This window comes from Ptychodera flava, chromosome 5 (genome assembly GCF_041260155.1).
Source record: "Ptychodera flava strain L36383 chromosome 5, AS_Pfla_20210202, whole genome shotgun sequence".
Classification (NCBI taxonomy): Eukaryota; Metazoa; Hemichordata; class Enteropneusta; family Ptychoderidae; genus Ptychodera; species Ptychodera flava.
The window spans coordinates 39,315,344-39,341,015 of record NC_091932.1 but is presented as its reverse complement, the minus strand read 5'-3'; the positions used below and the strand labels follow the sequence as shown (position 1 = coordinate 39,341,015).

At 36.6% G+C, this 25,672-nt stretch overlaps 1 pseudogene; it reads right to left on the bottom strand.

The window, feature by feature from the left end:
- Positions 1–6,691: 6,691 nt before the first annotated feature.
- The window catches only part of LOC139133897 (cytochrome P450 3A8-like), a 31,185-nt pseudogene continuing 12,204 nt past the window's right edge, over positions 6,692–25,672 (bottom strand).

Here is a 25,672-nt window from a genome sequence, read left to right as displayed (position 1 = left end):
TATACCACTGCAGTAACATGACTTTTTTTTGACAACATCACACAATGTAATACGTTTTGAAACTGAATACTCCGACGTATTCTGTGTCCCCTTTGCTAAAAAATACGGTATGCCGATTACCATGTAAGGAGATGATGACGTCAAGACAGATTTGTAGTGCGTTTGGTCTTGGATGGTGCGCGAAGTTTTGTCGAGGTAGCTTGTGTATTTATTTCCTAAATGGGAGATATTAGGGTCGATCTAAAAGAAGGCCGATGTTATGATACTCTAAGCGAGCTGAACTCCAATGCGAATGGTTGGATAATTTGGAGGATGTCTAGACTGATCTCGTCTCATTAAGATTATTTGGCGGTCAGTATTGAATTTCAACTGCGTCACAAGTTTGCGTCGAACGGTCAACGAACGATATTTTAGAAATCTGGAGACATGGCACATCGCAGTTTTATTTTAGTATTTTATATTTTACAAAAGATGTAAGAAGCAATGATTTTGTTGAAAATTCTAAAAAAATGTAGGAAGATTTGATCGCGAACACATTTTCACTTGGGGGTCAACTAGCCCTGCGTACGATGCTGTGTGTTCCGCTACAGCTAACCGCCCCGCTCACCACAGCCCTGCAAAGACCCGTACGTGTGGGTCGGTGACTTCAAATCCATTTTGGGACTTGACGTAAAAAGCCAAATTACTGCCGAATTCAGCGTTCTTGGGCCCAAGTCGTATCCCAGCCTACCTCAGCTACTCGATCGCTTCCAAAAATGACAGTCTTTTATTCACTTCTCGTAAATAACGTCGATGTCGGCAACTCTCTCGCTGGCCCTGCGTAAGATGCTGTGAGTTAGCTGTAGCACATAGCATCGTACGCAGGGCTAGGGTCAACATGGCCATGGGGTCGCAGCCATGTTGCCTCAAACTTATTTCTGTCTGCACTCAAAACTCAAAAATGTCGCATATGAACCTGAAAAATCGATGTAATTTTGTCAAACTTCGGCGAAATTTCAGCCTATAGACAAAATTTCATCTAGGTAAGGTAAATTTACTGAAATTTGATCGACAAATAATCCTGAGCTCGAACGTGACAGCTCGCCTTCTCCGGGAAGTCATGCATCCGGCCAGCTGCCCATATGGCCGGGTGCATGAGATTGTTTTCAAGCGACGGCGGCAGACCGTACGGGGCTCTGGATATGAACCTACCGCCGGTGTAGCTGTAATAACTGTTGCGTTGTTTTTAATCACCATGGACGAAGGCCGAGGCGACTTATAGGTTTGGTCATGTCCGTGCGTCCGTTCACGCCTTGTACCAACCCCATACAGATGCACGTCGATTTGTTTCACAATGCTTTCAAATTTGGCCGTGTTAGAGGACTTTTTAGTTTACACCTCCATAGACTCCCATGTATAAGGCAGTTCTCCATAGATTCGCATGTATGATGCCAAGAAAGATAAAAATTTAGTTTCTCATCGTATTCATATTGCCTAAAGGTGCAGTGACACAGTTTTTTTGTCCCCACGGATAAAGTCCAGGGGCTTATAGATTGGCTCATATCCGTCCGTGAGTCCATCAGTGAGTCCATCGGTTCACGCAGATATCTCAGACATTTTGACAAATATCATGTGACCTTGGTGACCTTTGACCTAAAATATACATTATTGTCCATAACTCAGTAACCACAAGTGCTAAACCTTTCATATTTGGTATGATGGGACACCTTATGACGCCACATATTGTACCTCATTAATTATGTGCATATCTAATTATGAGCGAGCCAATAGAGCAGAGGTCTGATTTCTGGTATATAGGGATAAGTTAACAATATAATTTGTTTGACAAAACTTCACGTGACCTCAATGACCTTTGACCTAAAATATACATATTTGTCCACAACTCAGTAACCACAAGTGCTACACCCTTCATATTTGGTATGAAAGGACACCTTATGACACCATATATTGTACCTCATTAATTATGTGCATATCTTATTTTGAGCGAGCCAATAGAGCTAGAGGTCTGATTTTTGGTATATAGGAATAACTTAGCAATACAATTATTATGACAAAATGTGACGTGACCTCAATGACCTTTGACCTCAAATATATATATTTGTCCACAACTCAGTAACCACAAGTGCTACATCCTTCATATTTGGTATGATAAGACACCTTATGACACCACATATTGTACCTCATTAATTATGCGCATATATAATTTTGAGCGCGCCAATAGAGCTAGAGGTCTGATTTTTGGTATGTAGGAATAACTTAGCAATACAATTATTTTGACAAAATGTCACGTGACCTCGATGACCTTTGACCTCAAATATATATATTTGTCCACAACTCAGTAACCACAAGTGCTACACCCTTCATAAATGGTATGATTGGACACCTTATGACACCACATATTGTACCTCATTAATTATGCGCATATCTATTCTGAGCAAGCCAATAGAGCTGGATGTCCGATTTTTGGTATATAGGGATAACTATAGGGTAGAAATCTAAATATGCCCATCTAAATATTAGACATCTACCATCGAGAACAAAAGAAATTTGCTGTAATTTGAATATTTAAGGAGTTTAAGCAATTCCCGCTATAAATAAAGAACCCCTGCCTCAAACTCCACAAAAGTTGCTAGACATATTTTGCCGTTGTCATGCCATTGCTTCGTTTAATAACCAGTTAATCAAATGCCTCATTGACAGGAGGAAATTCAAGACCATATTTGAATAGTAGTATATATTGTCCTCAAAATTACTCTATCACGGCCCAAGTACTCATTGCCTTCAGCAATACTGCCTTGTTATTATTATTATTATTATTATTATTATTATTATTATTATTATTATTATTACTGCACAAAATTCCATAAAACTTTCTGATATGACAATCTCAAAACATTATGATACTGTGAGTGTAATGTCATTTATAAGGTCATTTGCATATTTAATGAACTTTGTTATTAGTGATACAACTTTCTACTCCAACTTTGATGATACCTGCTATACATATTGATCTTATTGTTATCTAATTGTGCTGAGAAGCATTGGGCAGTGTCATGCCAGAAAATGCCAAGACATTTTGACCGGTTGACCTCGCTGTTAATTTTATGCAGGAAATTACAATAACAATGCTTGGTCGAATGACGCAGTGCCTTGAGGGTGGGATCGCCAGTGGTATATGGGGAGGAGTACCTTCCCGATGGTGATAAGTGGTGCAGATTACCGTCGCCTAGGTGACTTGCGTATACGCGTGCCAAAAGACACCTATGGTTGATTTCCTGTTGACCAGTCGGATGGCAGAGTTGCAAATACCTGGACTGAACCATTTGGTTTTTTGTGGGTGTCGGTGGTACTTTGACAATATAAGTAAAGATGCACATATATTGAGTTTATTGTCTTGTTTATGAGCGGCCAGTATTTCCAACAGCATAAATTATGTGCATTTGCCCTTGAAGAAATAAATAATTTCCGAATAAAACATCGCGAATGTAACTACATTCCTTAAGCTCGACGTACACTTAAGTGCCCCAAAGAACCATGAAATCGCCCGACTTCCGATTGAAGAGATGAGTTTTGCCAAACCGCTTATACAGAAAAAGTGGCAGATGACTTTATTTTTAGAATCATAGACAGTATAGCAAGATGTAAAAATGTGAAAGAGGCTCCCCACCTAACTATCCTAAATGTTTTTGTGTCGAGTTTGTGTTTGATTCGTTTCGAAAATGTGTTCCTACATTCTTATCCGATTGTTTGTGTTAATGAAATGTTTGTTTCGCTTTGGATATTTGTAGAGAAGTTTGGATTAGTGTGTACGGTAATGTTTTGTTTGTGTGGGGAAAGCCTATGGCGAGACGCAGCCGGACCTATGTTGTTACAAAAGTTGATAGAGTCGCCCTTTGACGCTTGCGTTTCGAAACCCGAGTGTGGTTTCTCATCAGTCTCAGTGTAGATTCTTTCCTTAGTTTGTGTTTGTGAAAATTTATTTTAATGCATTTTAGTGGTCTTGCTTTCCGATTAGCGAGGCAAGTATATTAATTTTGGTCACGTTGTGAGTCCGTTTGGTGGTTCGTTTGTTTGTTCTATATTTCTTTACTTCGGTAAATTTTGTTTTGACTGGTGTGTCTTTTAGATTTTTGCGGAGGTTTGTGAATTTTTAGGCAATAAGTACCACTGCGGGGTACGGATTTTATGTTTATTGGATCAAGATAATTACAAGTATCCTGTTTGATGTGCTTGTTCTCGTACATTTTAATTAATAGTTCGTTTACTTTGTTTACTGTTTGTTCTGGCTTGTTGTGTATAATACTGAGTGTTACGTAATTGCCTTTCGCATTCGAGTACGTAATCGTTTGTGTTGACAATAACGAAAAACCGACCCTTGTCGAAGGGTTATTTTCCCAAAATTTGTCCATTGTTTGCAAGCTGGTTTATCGCGATTCTTTTGGCACGCGACATGTTTTGTTTCCTTGTTTGAAAGGGTATCTCTAGAAGTGCGAGTTTAGAAGCTACAGATAGCTTTCAAGTTTTGTTTTGTTGTTGTTCGTGGAGTCCATTTGACTTTTCTTTGAAATGGTGTTGCGATTCTTTGTGTCTCACGATGTAGCGAAGTCACATTATACGACCTTATTTGTTGAAATCCTGAGGTGGTTTTATTCTGTTTTGTTTTTGTTGGTGTCCGAATGAATTTTAAGGCTTTTGCCTAGTACTATTTTTCGGAGTTTCATAGTTTGAGCGAGGTTGTTGTTGAATTTCATGTTGTTGTCGGCTTTTCTTTGGAAATAGCTGATTTATTTCCACGGCCATGTTTTCTGTTACGTTACTGTGATTGTTTATTTTGTATTTAATGTTGTGTTTCAGTTGTTTGTTATGTGTACGATTTTTGTTATTTCTTTTAAGTGTTTGTGTGTTCTATGTCATTTTATCGTATGTTTTGGTAGTTCTCTTTTTGGAGTATTTGGTGGCCCTGAAAAGGGCCGCTTGGTATGGGTTTTTGTTAGCGCTTGGCGCGTTTGTTTTGGCGATGAGCCTAGCTTTTTTATGCTTCTTTTCGCCGATTCGATGTGCTTGGTGAGTAGGTGTTTGCCGCCTTCTTGTCACTGTGTGTGCGTACATGGACAGTCTGCATAGCCCTTGAATGTGGTCTAGATTTTGATCAAACTTACAAAATTAGGAGTATATATCAAAACTGATAAATGATTTATGTGATTACTGTAGCTATAGATAGGCTACATTCAGGACGGGCAGCGACGGGCAGTAATTAGTAGGCAAAACAGGTGGTTTTCACCGTGGGTAGCACTCGGTGCAATGATACTGAACATTAATAGTAAGCCTGTCACCTTGAAGGTAATGCTGTAGGTGAAACAAGGACTTCAAACGCACGATGGTACAAACAACACCACAAAGTGAAACGCACACATAGAAATACACGCGTTCCTACGTTGTGCCCACCCGGGCCACGCGATTAAAATCAGTCATACTGCTGGATAGTGTTAATTGGGTCGGTAAACAGTCAATTAATAGTTTAATTGACTACCTGGGTGATTGGCAGGTCGTGTCCAACGACGCATATGCAAAGCAGGACAAAAGACAAAAGCCCCCAAAGATATTGACAGCTGGCCAGGGGTCACCATGAATACGTAATGACGCTTCACTACGCAGAAACTGCGCGCGTAGTCAAGCCCTTCTTAACCGGTCAAATTCTCTTGGCATTTTCCCTTAGGCAGTGTCAAGCTAATAAATATATCATTTGCATATTTTATGAAGTTTTGTAATAAGTCATATAATTCCCAAAATAAGTGCACCAAAGTCGATGAAATCTGCAGCAGATACTAATCTGACAGGTAGCTGACTATGTTGAGAAGCATTTAGTAAAGTTAATTGACGGTTCATTGCATATTTAATTAACTTTATAATTAGTGATATAATTCTGAAATTGTGGAACAAAATTAGGTGACACCTGCTACAGATATTGATCTGATAAATATTTGATTGTTGCATGAAGCATTTGGCAGTGTCAATTTAATAAATAGTTCATTAGTATATTTTATGAAATTTTCTAATTAGTCTTATAACTCCAGAATAACTGCATCAAATTTGATGAAATCTGCTGCAGATACTGATCTGACAGATATCTGACTGTGATGTAAAGTATTTAGTAGTGTGAAGTTAATTAAGGGTCCATTTGCATATTTAATGAACTTTGTAATTAGTGATATAACTCTGAAATAGTGCACAGCACTTAGAGAAATCTGTTTCAGATATTGATCTGATAAATATCTGATTGTCATGTGAAGAATTAAGAAGCGTCAAGTTAATTATGGGTTAATTTGTATATTTATTGAACTTTGTATTTAGTGATATTACTTCGAAATGACAGCCTTAACTTGATGACACGTGCGACAGATGTTGATCTGATAGATATCTAATTGTCCCATGAAGCATTGAGCAGTGTCAAGTTAAAAAAGCAGCTCATTTTCATATTAAATTAAGTTTTGTAATTAGTGATTCAACTCCAAGAGTACTTTGCGAAAGTTGATGAAACCGGCTACGTATTGTGACATGACAGATATCTGATTGTTCTGTAAAACGTACTGCCATGTAATCAACCTGTTTTAAACCACGTGAGCACATTCAGTTCATATTTGGTATTTGTATACTTTGTATTATTTACATCATTAAAATACACTAATTACAGAGGGGACAGAAATCATTTAATTGAAGTCACCATCAAACAGATACTTCCCCTATAAATGCCGATTTATCGTAAATCTATGCAAATGTGAAAAAGCCACGCTACTGATCGGACGTGCCATCTTTACTCCCAGAATCCCATAATTTTGTAATGTTTCAGGCATTCACAGTCATATAATCTCGCATATGATGTCTGTGAATAACATAGCGACTAAACTTGGGTAGAATATAAACTGAAAAATTGTTTCGTTTTTGTCGGAGAATGCAAATGTTTCAAAATGTGTTCCCTGCACGACCATTTGACCCCTCTTTACATATGTACGTCACGAAAGTGCCCAAGATGATTACTCAAATTTATCATACTGTAAAGCGATGCTATGAAATTCAAAAACTCCCGCCCAGTGTATGCAAATGGCTGTATCATCAGTAACCGCCCCATTGTGTGTCTGTGTGTCTAGTCCTGTAATTTCCCAGCAAGTTTGATCACGGAAAAACAATTTCTATTGTCAAGATAATGACATGTGTTCCACGAAATTCTGTTCACGGTTATCTGACAAATGACAGTTCACTTCCTTCGGTCGATAGGTAAATACATTTCAAAAGATATATAAAACATTTTGAAATTCGCAAACCATTTTTACTACTTTTACAAGGTGACACGTATCTTATACATAACAGTAGCTTATAAGTTCATAGATCTTGACGACTTCTTCAATCAGCACGCTCTATTTCCATTGTTCCTTTTTTCTGCCTTTTAAAATCTTAGTGTTGGTTCACAGAAGCAGAACGAATATATCTATGACAACTTCTATTCGCGAAAGTAACTGATTCAATGATCAGTAACGACTAAAAGAATCTATTAATTTACATCAAACAGAATGGTTACATCGCAGAACGCTTCTCCTGGATAGAAAGGTGAGCACATTTTAACCTTTCGAGTACAGTAGTTTTTAGTGCAACATTTAACCAATTTTTATGATTTTCTTCTGTATGTTTTGTGATAATTTTGGACCAAATGGTTATCATATTTCATTGGCAACTGTTTTTATCAAAATTTGGCAAAAAATCTGAAAAATTGACTTGTTGTTATATTATAATTGGCAACAGAAATTGACTTTGGCGCTCACATTGTTAATTGTAAAATCATCAACATCTCCTAAAATATATTAGATGTTCGCCTATTCTTTTCTAAGTGTTTTTATTTTATTTTTATTCAATTCTAACAAAACCCCAGAAGACGCCTCCTCCTCAATGGAATTTTCAGCTATTGGTACATAAATGTTTGGAGGCATTTAGAGAAAGTGAACATTGAGCAACAATCTTTGATGTATGTAAAGTTTACAGAAAACTGTTATTTGTACGCAAAGTCTTTAAAATTTTAGTGTGATCAACGCACAATTTCTTCTATAAAATAGTACGACAATCAATGTGTAAAAATGTTCATCTTTAAACCAGACGGAGGTGTGTCTGAGTCGATTCATACTGTCTCTAGGGATTTATCAAACGTTCATAAACTCTGGAGTTTACGTGTGATGTATGTTGAAATAGCAAAACAGCTCATGCTCTTGGCTTGACTGAAAGTTTCACGCCGTTTGGTGGTGACAGGATTCCAACCTTTCCAAGCTTTAGAGGTATCTGATGAAGAGATTTAGAACAGTTCATCATGCTCATTCTGCGTAAGAGCGATATTGAGACCACGTTCATTGGCAATAGCAATAATATTATTCCTACTATTAACACATACATTATGTCGTTGTCTTCACCACAATCAACGCCATCATCATAAAAAATTGTCATCATCATTATCATCGTCGTCGTCGTCGTCGTCGTCATCATTATCAACAACAACAATAACAACAACAACAACAATAATAATAATAACAACAGCAGCAACCTACTTAAACTCATCATTATCATAATCATCATCTACAATAACATGATGGTGGATGATCTTGGTCATTCTGCTGTGATATCGTGGATGAAATGCAATCTATTTTACACAGTTATTTTACACCATGATTCCATTGTCTTATTATTCATACCTCAGTCTCAGTGCAAGGTTCAAAGGTAAACTGTTGAAAAATACGGACAAGGCCGATCTTAACTTCCAACAAGGCAAATCTCATTCCGATACAGTTACGAGGACCAGCTCCAAATGGCAGCCATGCGTAAGGATGACGTTTCTCCTTCTCTTCCTTAGAAAACCTGAAAGGTGTTGTGAATTTGTCATTGTGCAGTGGTCCGTGAAACTGCACATGGACCACATACGCGTGTGTACGGAGTATTGAAGTATAAACACGTATTAGATATAAGCTCACAGAGCCTAGCAGGCAGGGAGATAGACAAACAATCAAAGAAAGAACATTTACTGTCTTGAACGATTACTTTGAAATCAGTTTTTATAAATCTATGAGATCGTGACTTTGAAAACAATGGAAGACTCAACCACATTTACACAATGTGGATAAAGCAGTGATATACGTGTAAGGGAGTGTTCAGAATATACTTCCAGGGGGGTCTGGAGATTTTCAGGGGGCACCCATTTTCTCCAAGAAAAATAGGGGGCCAGACAAAAATACCACCATCCTTTAGGGGGACAAGGAAAAAACATCAATTAAACATTTGTCAAGAAGTCCTGATCTATAAAATTATGCAAGGCTGTCAAAACATCCGGTGAAAAATGTACATATTTGTTAGCTTCTCCGTGGAAAAATGTGCATTTTCCAACACTTCTGTATGTGAATCAAGAAGATCTTGTGCACCAATACTAAGATGCCACGTTGTTGAATATTGATTATAGAATCCGGTGTACACAAGAAATTTGCTGTAGTTCATTAAGAATCCCAGTTGTAATAGATGAAATTATGAAAATTGTGGGTAGAACCACACATTGTGTAATGATGCTAATACTTTAGAATCTCATTCGTTCTGATTTGTATGATCAAGGATTTCTCAGTGGTGGCCGGCAGAAAACGCCAAAAAGTACACTGTAACATGTTTTGTTTCCTGTCATATGGAAACATGCGCATGATGACTATTTTAAAGTTTGGGGAAAAAATGCGAAATATGCATGCTCTGTCAACTTTGAACAAAAAATTGCACTGCTGACAAAATGTGAACTTTGAAGTATCCAGGGTTATCTGCATTTATGAACATTGACTTGTGACTGATAAGCAGTTCTTTTCAACAAAGTTTCTGAAATATTTCTCAGAATAGTTGCTTTCAGTTGTAGCCACTTTGTTTTACGGCAACCAAATTTGAAAAAAGAGAGTTCCCAAAATTTCACCGTGAGTCTGCAAGTTATTCAGCATCATCAGATGGAAATGTATGCTGGACTCGTGCATGTAACATCTCACTTTCCATAAATATCTAGAGACCTTCAAAGATAGATATCACTTTGTCAATTATGTGCTCCTACAATTTCTAGCTAATTGTGTGTGCTTAGCTTGTCTTTGTGTGTATCATGTGTATCAGTGAGAAAACTTCCGTTGTAGTCATGTTTATTTACACAAATTGCACTGTTAAAAGTACAGATAGGATTTGCATGGTACCCCAGAATGCATGACTGGTTTTGCCTTCCAATGAAATAAATAATTTAAGGTTAAATGCAAATGGCAATTTTTCTTGGCATAAGGTAGACGACTACCCAGGGGCTATGCAAAATTAATTATTGCATAGGATTGCATTAACATATATCCACAACATGCCGTTCTATTTACTTTCATCTTCGAAAAATCGGCCATATCCGTAATTATCTCACAACCGACACTTGTCAACAGCTCGTCCAAGCTGTACTTTCATCAAAACTGGATTACGGTAATGCACTTTTATATGGCTTAGCTTACGACCACATCAAACCACTTCAACATGCACAGAATTCCGCTGCAAGAGTCGTCACCTGTACCAAGAAACGTCAACACATTACACCTATTCTCAAGAAGCTTCATTGGTTACCAGTGCAGTCAAGGATACAATTCAAAGTTCTCTATACTACCTATAAAACTCAACGGATTGGCGCCAACCTACATAACCGACCTCATCCAGGAAAAGCAATGTACAAGGATTCTCCGTTCATCTGCTAAATGTCTTTTGAAGGAACCAAGCTACAATCTTGACTCTTACGGTGGACGATCATTTTCGCGCGCCGCGCCTAGACTGTGGAATAAACTTCCTCTTGAAATTAGACAGAAGCCATCAGCCACCAGCTTCAGAAAGAACCTGAAAACATACTTATTCACTAAAGCTTTTGCTTAATTCTGTCCAGCGCCTTTGAACTATTGATTTATAGGATACAGGCGCTTTATAAATGGATTGGATTGATTGATTGATTGATAATGTAGAAATATCAGAAAACATACGAGGAATATTTCATGAAACCTTCACAAATGATCTACTGAAAGATGCTTTATTAAAAAATATAAAACAAATACCATCTCACTGTGCTTGATAATTGTACGTTTTCCTTTGAAAGATCACTGATGCAAAAATGCAGACTCGGCATTTTTCAAAATTTTATTACATTAAATGAGGTGGCATCTTTGTTATTGGATGAGTAACTTCATACACGATGTGTATATCATAAATATTACTTGTAAGGGATACTTAAGAATCAAGAGTGTAATGAAATAATATTTTTATCCACCTAGGCTACTGTTTTGTTTTGAACAGGTCAAATTTGCAGTAAATTCATGTGTGGAGCTCAAAATCATGGTGTAATGGATGATTGGATGTCAAATATCCAAAAAAGTAGATAGGGAACATTCATTTTACAAGCTACAACATATGTGATTTTTAGAAAATGACTAGATTCTTGAGTTGGGTAGTCCCCAACCTTAAAAGTCCGTATCCGCCACAGTCAAACTTTTACCGTTGCAAGTTGTTCAATTCTTTTCCACCTATGGGATAGTACTTATGAAAAAAGTGAGACAACGTGTCTAAATAGTGAACACACCATACTTTGTGTATTATTAGTATATTAATTCTTCCTCTGAGTACTTGCTACTAGTATGTAATTTTATTGAAAAACACAACTTGAAAAATTGGCAAAATTTACAACCAAAGTGTTTGATATAGACCACTATATAACATCTGGGACAAAGTGACGATAAAAATAATCAAGAAACTGGCTATAAAATGGATCATTCATAGCTAACATTGTGAAAGAAATATTCATGTATAATAATTAACTTTTTTCAGAAATGAACAACCTTATTTCTTCAGTGTCTTCATTACTAGCCTTCCAGAAAGTATGTCACTTGCAGTCACTGCAACACATGCTTTTAATGACCATTAAGTTATATCTCCGAAAAGTTTTGTTATATCATTGATTAAATGAGCACTGTATTTTTCCTGCAAAGTGTGATAAACTTGTAAGACTGTACATGTCTTAGTGCATGCATGCATGCATGCATGTATATATTGGAAGGGGGGGGGGGCATGGAAAAAACAGGAAATATGAAGGGGGCCATAGATGTTCTTCATAATTTACAAGGCGATAGTGGAAAAAATCACCAGGAACATAGAAAATCATCTAGGCCCCGCTGGAAGTAAATTCTGGAAACTCCCTAAAGAAGACACAAGCCCTGGCTACCTACCTCTCTGGATCGAATTTCTCAGGTTCAGGGTAGATTTTCGGATCATGATGAATTACATAGATTGGTACAGTAACAAATGTTCCTTTCGGGATGTGGACTCCAGCAATTATTACATCCTCGTAACACACTCGTTCAAATCTGTAATTATAAGGTACCAACAAATCATTGTAAAGTCAGCTGCATTCAACAAAACAATACATACTAACATAAATATGATATACTCCATATCAGCTACCACAATTGTTTATTTACCAAAGCTTGTCTATATACATGTGGGATATGAAGGCTTTGAGAAACGATGGTACGAAATTAATATCTTTGGGTTTCCTAAGTGCTTTAAGGATTGAGTATCGTCGCAGGTGATACGAAAACTGTTTTCAAGTCAAGGCTAAGACCAGCATTCATAGTCCAGATGGCTATAATTATTTACTAGGATAGTTGTTATGCGAGTGCTGCTGTTGATGTTTGTAGTGGCGGTGATGATGATGATGATATATCATAGTTGTTCTGGTTGTTGATGCTAGATTCAATGAACATGTTGAGACGGCTTGGACTTTGAAATCTAAGGGTCGACCTCTCTGCGGCTGTACGACGAACTTCTTGTTGATAAACATTGTCGAGTAAATGTGCTGCAAATTGAACATTTTATGCAAGTACATAGTTCACCGGTTTTGCAATTTTCAATTACTACAAGACTTTGCCTAATAAACTATGGTAGCATCCCTATATTTATATGAAAGTGCTCCTACCACAGTTAAGTTTCCCGTCAGCCGCCATTAAAAATGTGTATATTCGCAAGGGATGTCGGGATATGTTTTGCACAGAAACAGATACATCGTATCGGTCCCGTGTACTCAGTCGCAGACAGGACAACCCGCCCCCCTTAAAGTGGCACTTCCACTTTGTAACATTTTTAAAGCACGTTTTTTTAATGCCAACGGTCTATCTTTAACGTGGCGACTGCGTGCGGATCGCGAGATATCGATAAAAACATGTCCTCAAAAAAGTAAAAGTTTGAATTTCGGTGGCCCACCTAAATTCAACATTCCGAACATCGAACGTTCGGCTCTGGGGCAATTGTCAACTAAGCTATGGAGTACGAGTCTACGTTTACGCTGCTGTATGCCAAAGTACCACTCGCGTCGGTGATCGGTCATGCCCCCTGGGGGAAAGCTGAGTGTTACTGACTCTGAGAAAAAACGGAAACAAAGTTTGATTCCACCAGAATTCGCATAGGTGATAAGCACAGTTACGTGCGGTTGATACATAGCGGCCGCCGAGTGGTACGCATAGACGCATACCACGCGGGCGGCGTACTGTGTGGCAGACGACAAAATGTAGTCACCGGAGGCGGCTAATATTTGACACGTAAAAACTGATGTTTATGTGGTGTTGGTTAAAAATACAGTACAACTGATTTAGAATAATGAAAACGACAAAAACTAAGGAGAAGTTTTACAAAACTTACCTGAGGTAAAGGCATAATGCTGTATATAAAGTCTTGCAGTGGGAAATACATTAATTGCGTCGTTCGAACTTATTGTAAACTCCCTAGAATATCGTCAATCAGCACGACAACAAACCATCGGGGGATTTCGGGTCAAAATCACAAACGATCGTAAAACTTCGGGATGTGAAAAATAAGCTCGGGAAATGACATGTTTTTATCAATATCTCGCGATCCGCACCCAGTCGCCACGTCAAATATCAACCGTTGGCATTAAAAAAATGTGTTTTAAAAATGTTACAAAGTGGGAGTTGGAGATTGCAGACGTTAAAAGAATCTCGACGAAAATCATGAGCTGCTTTCACCTTGTGGCAGGCGGGTACATTCTAAGGGTTTCACAAACAATCATATCCAGATATGACATCTTAGATACTGCTTCATATGTAACTTGGTCATAGTTTGCCATTACGTCATCGATTTCAGCGCACAATTTGTCTTGCACGTCAGGATTGGTTGCCATGGTGTAGGCAACAAAACTCATCGTGGTACTCGTTGTCTCATAACCAGCCATAAAGAATGACAGTGACTGTAAAATTATAATGGTAGATTTATCGAATATTATTGTCATTTATTAAAAAAATAATCTTATTATTTTTATATCATCAAATGCTTTTATTTAGAGATCTTACATAGTTGTATGCTTCACTTTTATGATATTTCTTTTTTTTGTTAAGAGGAATCCAGGATATTACAACCTCGAATGGTCATTTTCCCGTTTTGTAATTGTAAATGGGAAATCCTTCATTACAAGTAAATAAATAAATAAATAAATAAATAAACACATTTATAAATAAATAAAACATCACGTTTTGCGTTGTGCGTTACAAAATAAGTTTTACATAGTAGCAACTTGAAGCAATTGTAAAATGTATTCACGAGTTGTCTAATTTTTGGCTCAAAATGCCTGGGCTAGGAATCAACTCAATTATAGCGGGGTAAGTAGATGTTCAAGCATAGAAATGCGGATGGCAGACTGTTAAAACATCAGCTTTTGTTTAAACACTTTGGCTACAAATCAACAGTTATATTCGAATGAAATATAGAATTCGAGAAAAGCAATTCACATAAACATAATGTGCTAACTTTACTATGACGATAGTTCATAAAATTAAAACATAACTAATGGACGACGTTACAATATGTAAAACCAGATATGAACTGAATGTGCTCACGTGTTTTACAACATGTTCATTAACAGTAGGACGCTTTACAGAGTGTTGGATATGCAGTAAACAGACTAGAAAATTTTAGCATTTACTCAACACAACAACTTGACCTGCGAATGTGACTTCTGAATGGAGGGAATGACGTGTACAGATTTTGAGTTTGACAAAATTACAAAGTTCATTAAATACGTAACTCCACAGAACTAAATGCTTTACACCACAATTAGATATCTGTCAGATCAGTATCTGCAGCAGATTTCATCATATTTGTGCAGTCATATATCGGAGTTATAGGACTAATTATAAAACTTAATAAAATATGCAAATGAGCTATTAGTAACTTGACACTGCCCAATGCTTCTAAGTATGATTAGATATATATCAGATCAATATTTGTAGCACGTATCATCAAGTTTTGTGCAGGAATTTCAGAGTTATGTCCCTAATAACAAAGGTTTATTAAATATGCAAATAAGAAGATAATTGACATGACACTCAAAGTATCATTATATTGTTCTGAGATTGTCATCTGTGAAAAGTTTCATGAAATTCTGTGCAGTATTTCTTTATTTATGTCTACACTGTCATTACCGTCTCCATAGGGAAACCATTGTACTGAAAAAATGATATTGCATAACTTCATCAATATGCAAGCCACACTAACAAAAATCTTATCAGTTCCTGCAAGTAGCAGTACTACCTGTGTACCAAATCTGTTTTGAATCTGTTCTGGCGTTTTTTTAGTTATCGTGTAAACACACACACACACGCACGCAAGCACACATACACACACACGGACGACAGACAGACATCGCTATGACATTAACCCACGTGTTAACACGTGAGCTAATTAGTAAACATGTAAAATACTACCCCAGATCCCGCTTACCTTATACCTACTTTTATCCGACGATGTCTTCCAATGACAAAGATTTTAATAAATGATAATATAGCGAGCACAGGGAGAGCGACCGAAAGCGAGCATTCAGACTAACGTGTGTACATGAATATATTTAGAATGGAATCTCTATATACCCTACGAGTTTGAAAAGAATGCACTTCCTGTTGTTTACATGGAGGCGGCCATTTTGACAACTTTATCACGGATTGCGTGAAATTAAAGATGTCATCTACCACAAATTCTACTGGACAATGTGTTTTTTAGACAATAGAATCTTTTTGTTCCAAAGGAAGTAAGAAATTTGGTTTAAAATAATTATTTTCGATCAATTTTGAAAGCTGGATTCGGTTATCGGTGTGCGCCGCTATTTAGAAACAAACCAACTCTCGCGAGAAGAAACGATCAACTCACGTTAGAATTAAAAATCTTTAGCGGAGAGCCCCACCTTGTTTTGTATTGAGGATGTCCTCTGTTCCTGGCTTTATTTCAATAAACTGATCTGAATTATTTAATTTCCTCTTTTTAGCTCACGTGTGAAACACGTGGGCTATTGTCATAGCGATGTCTGTCTGTCTGTCCGTGTGTGTGTGTGTGTCTGTCTGTCTGTCTGTTTACACGATAACTCAAAAACGCCTGGACGGATTCAAGTCAGATTTGGTAGACAGGTACCATATGCTACTTGCAAGAACTGATTAGATTTTGGTTAGTGTGGCTTGCATATTAATGAAGTTATGCAATATCGTTTTTTTTTCGTACAATGGTTTCCCTATGGAGACGGTAATGACAGTGTAGACATATATCAAGAAATACTGCTCAAAATTTCATGAAACTTTTCACAGATGACAATCTCAGAACATTATGATGATACTGTGAGTGTCATGTCAATTACCTTCTCATTTGCATATTTAATGAACTTTTGTTATTAGTGAGATAACTCTGAAATTACTGCACCAAACTTGATGATACTTGCAACAAATATTGATCTGATATATATCTAATTATACTTAGAAGCATTGGGCAGTGTCAAGTTAATAAATAGGTCATTTGCATATTTTATGAAGTTTTGTAATTAGTCATATAACTCCAATATAACTTCACCAAATGTGATGAAATCTGCTGCAGATACTGATCCGACTGATATCTATCTGTAGTGTAAAGCATTCAGTAGTGTGAAATTAATTAAGGGTTCATTTGCATATTTAATGAACTTTGTAATTAGGTATATAACTCTGAAATTACGGCACCCAAGTCTTTGAAATCGGGTACAGATATTGTTTTGATAAATATCTAATTGTACTGAGAAGCATTTGGCAGTGTCAAGTTAACAAATAGGTCATTTGCATATTTTATGAAGTTTTGTAATTAGTGACATAACTCCAAAATAACTGCACCAAATGTGATGAAATCTGCTGCAGATACTGATCCGACAGATATCTAATTGTGGTGTAGAGCATTTAGTTGTGTGAAGTTAATTAAGGGTTCATTTACATATTTAATGAACTTTGTAAGTAGTGATATTACTCCAAAATTACAGCGTTAAATTTGATGAAACTTGCTACAGATGTTGATCTGATAAATATCCAATTGTACTGAGAAGCATTGAACAGTGTCAAGTTAATAATTAGCTCATTTGCATATTTCATGAAGTTTTATAATTAGTCATAGAACTCCGAAATAACTGCATCAAATGTGATGAAAACTGCTGCATATACTGATCTGACAGATATCTTACTGTGTAAAGCATTTAGTAGTGTAAAGTTAATTAAGTGTTCATTTGCATATTTAATAAACCTTGTAATTAGGTATATAGCTCTGAAATTACGGCACCAATTTTGTGAAACGTGCTACAGATATTGATTTGATAAATATTTAATTTTGCTATGAATCATTGAACAGTGTCAAGTTGATTTTGGGATTATTTGCATATTTAATGAACTTTGTAATTAGTGACATTACTCTAAAATTATTGCATTAAATTAAATAAAACGTGCTACAAATGTTGATCTGATGGATATCTAATTGTCCCATGAAGCATTGAGCAGTGTCAAGTTAATTAACAGCTCATTTGCATATTAAATAAAGTTTTGTAATTAGTGATTAAAATCTGAGAGTACTGTGCGATGTTGAAAAAAACCTGCTTCATTTAGTGATAACATATATCTTATTGTTCTGTGAAGCGTACTACTATTAATGAACCTGTTGTAAAACACGTGAGCATATTCAGTTCATATCTGGTTATTGATTGTAGCAGTGCGCGACGGGAATCAAAGAAACGCGTTAAAGTGGACTTTTTTCTGGTAAAGTTGGACTAAAACGGTGTATAATAATAAGGTTATTCAAAAAATACCGGGATTTATGTTCGAGTACATCGTATACGCTTTGGTATTGTCCTCGACGCTACGCGTCTCGGACAATACCTCCTCTGTACGATGTACTAGGACATTAATCCCAGTATTTTGTGAATAACCTTATAATATTGAAATGTCATGCAGCATAGCGTAATGTCACAGTTTTTACTATACTTACCTGAGCCAGCACCTCATCATATGTAAAACCTTTATGGACACCATGTGTGTCTGATTTTCCATCTCTCATAAGTTGAACCCCATTCTCATCTTCGTCTGCTTCATTTTCTTTGATGTATTGATCATAAACCTCATGGGCGTCTAGCAGTTGCTGCAGAAAGTCAGTTCTCTGTGGAAAGGCAAGCGTACACGCCATGGATTATGACGCTACAGAAGTGTATAAAAAACGTGATAAAATAGCTGTTTATTTGAATATCTATTGCCATGATTTAGCAATCGTCTAGCATATCCTTCCTTTCCCGAAAATTTGCCGTATCTGTAATTCTACTTTGTAAGATATGTTAGATTATTGATAGTCCTGATCTGCAAACCTTGTCTATACTGGCAGCTTGTCAATGTTTGGTAAAAATCTCTCTCCGTCTATTCCAGAAAAAAATTTAATCAAGGGAGATAATGACCTTACCTACCTTTTCTGCGGGATCTCGTCGTTTTCGTATCTCGATTGCGGTTTTAGCGAAATTCACGTAATAGTCTATTACTCTCTTGGGTATAAAACCGATGTTAAGCCATTTTAATATTGGTTTAAGAAAACGGGAAAAAGACTGAAATCGGATAAGAAGAAAGACTTTGATAACGTCTTTTACGCTTCACCTTTGACGGCATGCTAGTATATCAGACTATGAGTAAGCTAGTATGCTGGTCGCATCTAACATTAAGGTAGTAGGCCTATGCGCCTCGAAAGTGAAAGACTCAAACTTTTGGTTAAATTTTCCTCGAGGAATATTTCAACCATCCTCTTTCAAAATCAAGAATAAGGTATATATTTCAACTTTTAACATTCGGTTTTGATTTCAGAGACACATAAAACTTTGCCTATCATTGTGGTAAAACCGAATCACAAAGAAATAAACGCATAAATTTTAATATGTCTGTACCATCACTCATTCACTTGTTGATGTATATTAGTGTTAGATTCCTACGCAACCAATAACCCACCCATTCAATACATTCACACCTGCCGAATACGCATACATTAAGCCATATCTTGATTACGCATCACCAATTGGGCACTTACAAACAATCAGAAACAAAGGGTTGAAAAGCCCAGACGCAAACGCTATCTGGGCATTCTTGACAAATGGATGGTCAGGTTGTTCTTGTGAGTTCACGTCAACACCAAAGCCAGCACTGCCGATGCTGTCGATCACATAACCACCAAAGACTCTGAAATAATTCAAAGGGGTCAGGTAAGCAGTTTTAAAAGGAGAGTTTCATTGAAAATATGTCGAACAAAATTGTCAGCATCATGAACCATCAAGTTTCTATGTTATTCATATTTTATTTTATTTTATTTTACTATGATTTCGCATATTATGGTCGAAAATGCATTCATCTGATTGAATAATCAAAAAGGGAAATCAACGGTATAATATTCAGATTGTTAGTACGAACCAGAATATAACACAATTTTCTGCCATGTAAAGGCTTATTAAGTAAACTTTGGGTTAATGATAAGGGAACTATGAATTTATGTATTAGATGTTTAATGATAATCATGCTTGACTCTGTCCATTGCCCACAATGTGCGCATAAAGTTTTATTTTATTTTATTTTTTGTAATGTCGACTCTAGAGGCTAGTCTTACACTCGCCGGTGCACACGCTCAGAAACTGATAGAGGCTGTGAAGAACTTCAGTGAACTGTTGAGGTAATATCCATGTTTTGGTTCTCACATTACATGAAAGTTTCGTTCAGCTTTTCGTAAAGCACGAATTACTTTTTAAAAGTGGAAAGCACACATTTCAAAAAGCCCATGCAATGTAACAAATGCAACAGACCACTAAAACTACGCTTGGACTGCTTCCAATCGCTCTTGCGTTAGTGTTGTAAGTTGATCAACATTTCGCCGGATGATGAGGATTGCATATTAAACCCCCAAAAGACAATGTGAACGAGGTCCTATCACCATTTACGCGGTATTGGGAGGCCAAATTGTCTCATGCCTTAAACCCGTAATTTTCAATCCAAGGTTCTTGCATTAGTGGAATTCTCCTCCCAGTCAAACACTTGGTCGGTACGATGTTTGATTTCTGTAACATTAATTACACAAACTGATCTCAACCTTTTGTCACCTTTTGCTTATCCTGCAAACAGAGTTTATTAAAGCGTTTGATTGACGGTCGGTTCAAATCGCCAACAGTCATTGATTCCCCATCACCAACGCTCGAATTTCCTAAAAAATTGTCTTCCAGTCGCATAAGACTCTGAATATAGCCGTAGAGTTTGATCGGCAGCAGCTTCTTACTGACCGCCTAGCAGTCTGCGTTTTGCGGCCGGAGAAAACTAAAAAGTGGCATTTTCTGGAGTGTGTGCCCGGTTGTTGCCTGTTTGGTGTCCACTTTCACGATGAACACCGCCATAGCTTCGCGTCCTTTTAAAGGGAGGCTCCATAGCATTTAACAGACCTCTGTCTTCAGGCACCACGGTAACAGATTACTTTGCGATGAAAAAATCACCAATTTTATTGCTTTTCTAAGAATACACCGTAAAAAGAGGACTTACTCTTTACATTGTACTGTTTTTCCATTTTTACAGTGCTTGTCAAGAACTCGTACCATGGTGCTTGCAACGCTGTCGACAATAGGAGCCATCTGTAAAGAAACAATATCGGGATTCATTATAGTCTTTCGGGAATCAACTCTTCCATGACGCAAACTGCTACACAAAGAGGGGATGCTGAGAAAGGTACGTGTCGAAGTTCAAAGAATTTATATCATGTGACTTTCTTTCCCCTTGTAATCTAATAAACTTGATCTAAGTTTTTGCTGCATTGAAGTTGGTATTCTCAGCTTACTACAATAGAAGAATGTTATCTGATATATTTGTTGGGACAAATAAAACATTGCGAAAACTCAAGCTTACAATTCTCATTTTCGCTCCACTGAAAGCTGGTGTTAGAATGTTCCTTTTGTCTTTCCACCGTTGACCAGTAAGAATCGTCACTCTGTTGTTGAAGGGTTTACTCTCGAGTAGAAACGGCTTTAAAATCGATAAAAAAACATTTCAACGTATCAACCGTTGTCATAAAAACGGAATTTAGATACCTTAAATATATCAACCTTAAAATAAGCTTTCATGTCTTGCAACAATCTCTGAAAAACATTCTGTTAATAGTAAATTAGCGATTTTTCATAACACAATCGTTCTTTGTTTCTGTAATGTGTCTCCCACTAACGCGTCACTTTTTAACAACCCTGCCCTTCGCTTTGACGAACTCGTTTTTTGTAATTTTTCTCTCATAAATTAGCTCGTGTATGGTCAAGTTACGCTGGCTAGGCAGATGAAACTATCGCCTTACATCGTTCCACTTATTGATCAAAGTGAAGTTGATCAAACATTCATGATCGAAACAGCCATGCACTTACCCTTCTGTTTTGAAACGACGTGAAGTGTTTCACGCATATCTGTTTACACATCTCTAGATCAACCACTTCCAGCACCGGTTGACGACCTTCGTAAATCCTTTGTGAACGATCCACATTGAGAAAGTTTTAGTCTGATTTACTTTGAAATAATTATGTCAAATATGAAAACCGAATGACTGCAAGAAGCCCGGGCTCGAAAAATCGGAATTAACCGAGGTGTTAAGAAGATTATGAGGCGTTTCTGTCTTTTGTCTTCTTTTGAAATTGCAATCATCATAGTAGTAGTAGTAGTAGTAGTAGTAGTAGTAGTAATTTATTATAGTGACTAGTGATCAAAGCAAGCCACAACAGGCTTATTTGTCACTTTAAAACAAAGTTAAGTACATATGAGGAAGACTGTTTCCAGAAAACCCAAATGAAAATAGTTACATTTTCACATTACAAATAAAGTAAGTCATTTGAAAACCAAGATAAATGGCTGAAAATTAACGTCTTACATATGTTAGCGATTGTCGTCTTTTGTAAGCTTAACAAAAGAAATTTATTTTACGCCCACTGGCGTTATTAATCAAAAAATCGGATTTCTGAACATCTGCTTAATCTACAAAATGTCTACAAATACTATAATAATCATCAAATAAAGTTGTCGGGCATTCAGTGTACAAAGAACAATTTGATAAAAAATGCATTTCATCCTCAAGCGCGTTGTCATTACAATAAATACATTTTCTATCTTGTACAATTTCTTCTATATATCTGCCGGTTTTGGTAAGATCCCAAATCTAAACTGAGCATAAAGTGAGCGGTACTTCTCTCTAAATTATATCATAAATAGTTAACCCTTAGATAGGTCCTTTTAAAAATCTTATAGGTACGTAGTTTAGGTTGGTTGTTAACTTTATCAGACCATTGAATTACTCTGTCTGCTTTAACTGCGTTTATAATCCATATTCACCAATCTATTACAGTTTCTGACCATGTTGGTCCAGTGCCTAGTTTTTGATGAAATTCAACAAGTATCATATTCCATGACTGAAGTAGGAGCAATTTGTGAACTACCAGAAAAAATCTAAGAGCTCTATTTTTGATATTGCCACATTTTACATAAAATGCAAATCCCAAGATAGCAGAACAATAGCCCATAATAAGCATTAAACAAATATCATAAAATTTTGTAAAATGTACGAAAACCCATATTTCTAACAGTTTTAAATTTTGAACAAATTTTACCTAGAGCTCTGCCTGCAGATTCTGCAAGCATCTCAACCATATATTTGAAATTCAAAGATTCTTTTTACACAACCCCAAGGTATTTACATTTTGTAACATACTGTAATTTAGCATCTGCTAATCGAAACGTTAAGTTATTTCTCTCTATACCTCTACGTCTTCTGTGCGATTTATTTTTATTTATCAAAAGACGCCATTTTCTACACCATGAAGTTATGTAGTCCAGCATCTTTTGCATGTCCTCTTCCTTGTGCGAAATTACAGCAATATCATCGGCATATAACAGAGCTGATACATTATAATCGCTTATTTGAATGCCACACTTTAACTGTTTTAAATCTACAACAAAGTCATTGATAAATATAGAAAATACAGTTGGTGAAAGATTATCAACCTGCCTTACACCATGCAATGTATTGAACCAGTCAGTGTAATTGTCATTAACTTTAACACAAGCTGACGCATTTGAATATAATGATGCTGTTGAATTGTACATTTTCCCATCAATGTTTTTAGTATAATTTTATACAGAATTATATTTATTTATACAAAATCAAGTTCTTTCTGTAAATCAACAAAGATTGCAAAAGTAGGAAGACCGTTGTTCATTCTGTTTCTAATAATCGATGTAAGAACAAAAACATGATTTTGACAAGACCTGTTTTTACGAAAACCATTCTGCTCGTCAACTAAAACATTATTATTATTATTATTATTATTATTATTAGTAGTAGTAGTAGTAGTAGTAGTAGTATTGCCCTATATGAATTTTGATACCTACTTCCCTCCAGTATCTATCTACTTACTACATTTGAAGAAGATCAGAGAATATCGCGTTCAATTCTGGTGTTTTGCAGGAGCCAGTCAGGTTGTTCAAAACACGATTCGCTGATGTGGATGAGGTGAAAAAGTTCGTAGTTTCCGTTGGTTTATTTTGGCTGTACACAAGTATTATGAAGGCCGATTTTAAGAGTTAATCTGACGTTATTAATCAAACTTACCCGAAAACTTTACCGTATTTCTTGTACCATTCCATTTCCTTCTTGTGGAAACACTGCAAATATTACCACAATAAGAGAGGAGTAATGCTTTTACGATACGATATGTTTATATCTTATTCATGCGGTAGAACATTCAAACAAATCTCATGGCGAATTTGAAACTGGGGACTTTGAATTCTCAATAAATACATTCAGTCGCGAAAGAATAACGATAGCTATTACTCACTTCTTTATTTAGTTACTGAATGTCGAACTTTGTCCGTTCATGACGGGTCAGCTTGGTCGTTATAATGCACTGGTATATCTAGACCACGTAAAATAGCACGATTCAAAGCATACAGACAAACAGCAAGACTAACAACGACGGATAAATACATGTGATAATGCGTAGCTGACCCGCCTTTAGAGCGGTATGCCGCAGATGTGCTGATTACAGTTTATTGCTTAATCTATTGACTAACTGATAGCTTGATTAACTGATAACTCAACTCGTGATTTGGAGAGTTTTCCGAACTCACCGTGCCTAATTCAATGAAGTTTCCTACAAGAGGCCACGGAGCTGGACCAGGGATTCCCATATTTCGAAATGTGGAAAGTGGCCAAGTTGCGTACCTGGAACAGATGTTGCGGTTAGCAGAGCTGTCGTGACGGTTTAGCTTATGGTTTGTCAAATTAATGTTTACAAATAATCAATTATCTGAAAAGCTGTTCAAATCATAGGAAGAGGCGTTGACTCGTATTGCTTGACTTCACCAAAATCTGCCTGCAGTGTTTTTTTTGTAATAGCACATATTCCATGGCGCTCAAAATAAAATCTGGAAACAACGTGAAATACAAATCATTGAAGACAAAAATCCCTTATCATTCTGGCGACGAACCTAATTATTTTGGCTGCGCTATAAATTTCATATCTTGAAGAAAGGCACTTTAGTCCAGGAAAGCGTTTGATTTCTTTTTTGACAATAAGTTGCGATGGGAGGATGACATTAATTAATGCCAACAGCGCTTGTTCTTCTTGAGGAAGTTGATTTTTTTCAAAGTTAAGAGAAAGATGCTGGTGCTTTTCTACAGATCATGTATTAAAAGCGTTTTAAGTTCTTCACTCATTTTCTGGTCTGCAAACCGTACTGAACAGTGCAAGAACAAATTTGGCAGAATACTTAACATTTGTAGTAAACTTATCGGAGCACAACAAACCAGTCTCAGTACATTGTACAAAAAACAAGTTTTAAACATAGTCAATTCTATTGTGAGAAACCATCACCACCCACTTTATCAGGAACTTAATATTTTACCATCTCGTTGGCGTTATAGGGTCCCAAGAACTAGAACAAACAGATGAAAACATTCGTATATTCCCACTACAATTTCAGTACCACACCAAAAGAAAAACGACAAGTCAACATTGTTTTTAACATGTTCTATCGACCACTGTTTTTCATAACTGCTTTTAAAGTTATTGTTCTTTTGGGATGTTCAGCCCCCCCCTCCCTTTGTTTTTAATATCTTTCTCTATAACTTGTCAACATCCCAGTTTTTGTGTATGTGATGTTTCTAGTGATATCTTTAATAGTGTTATATACGGTAGTTTTCGCTGCCTTTCTGTTTTTATGCATACCTTTTTTAACTTTTTAAA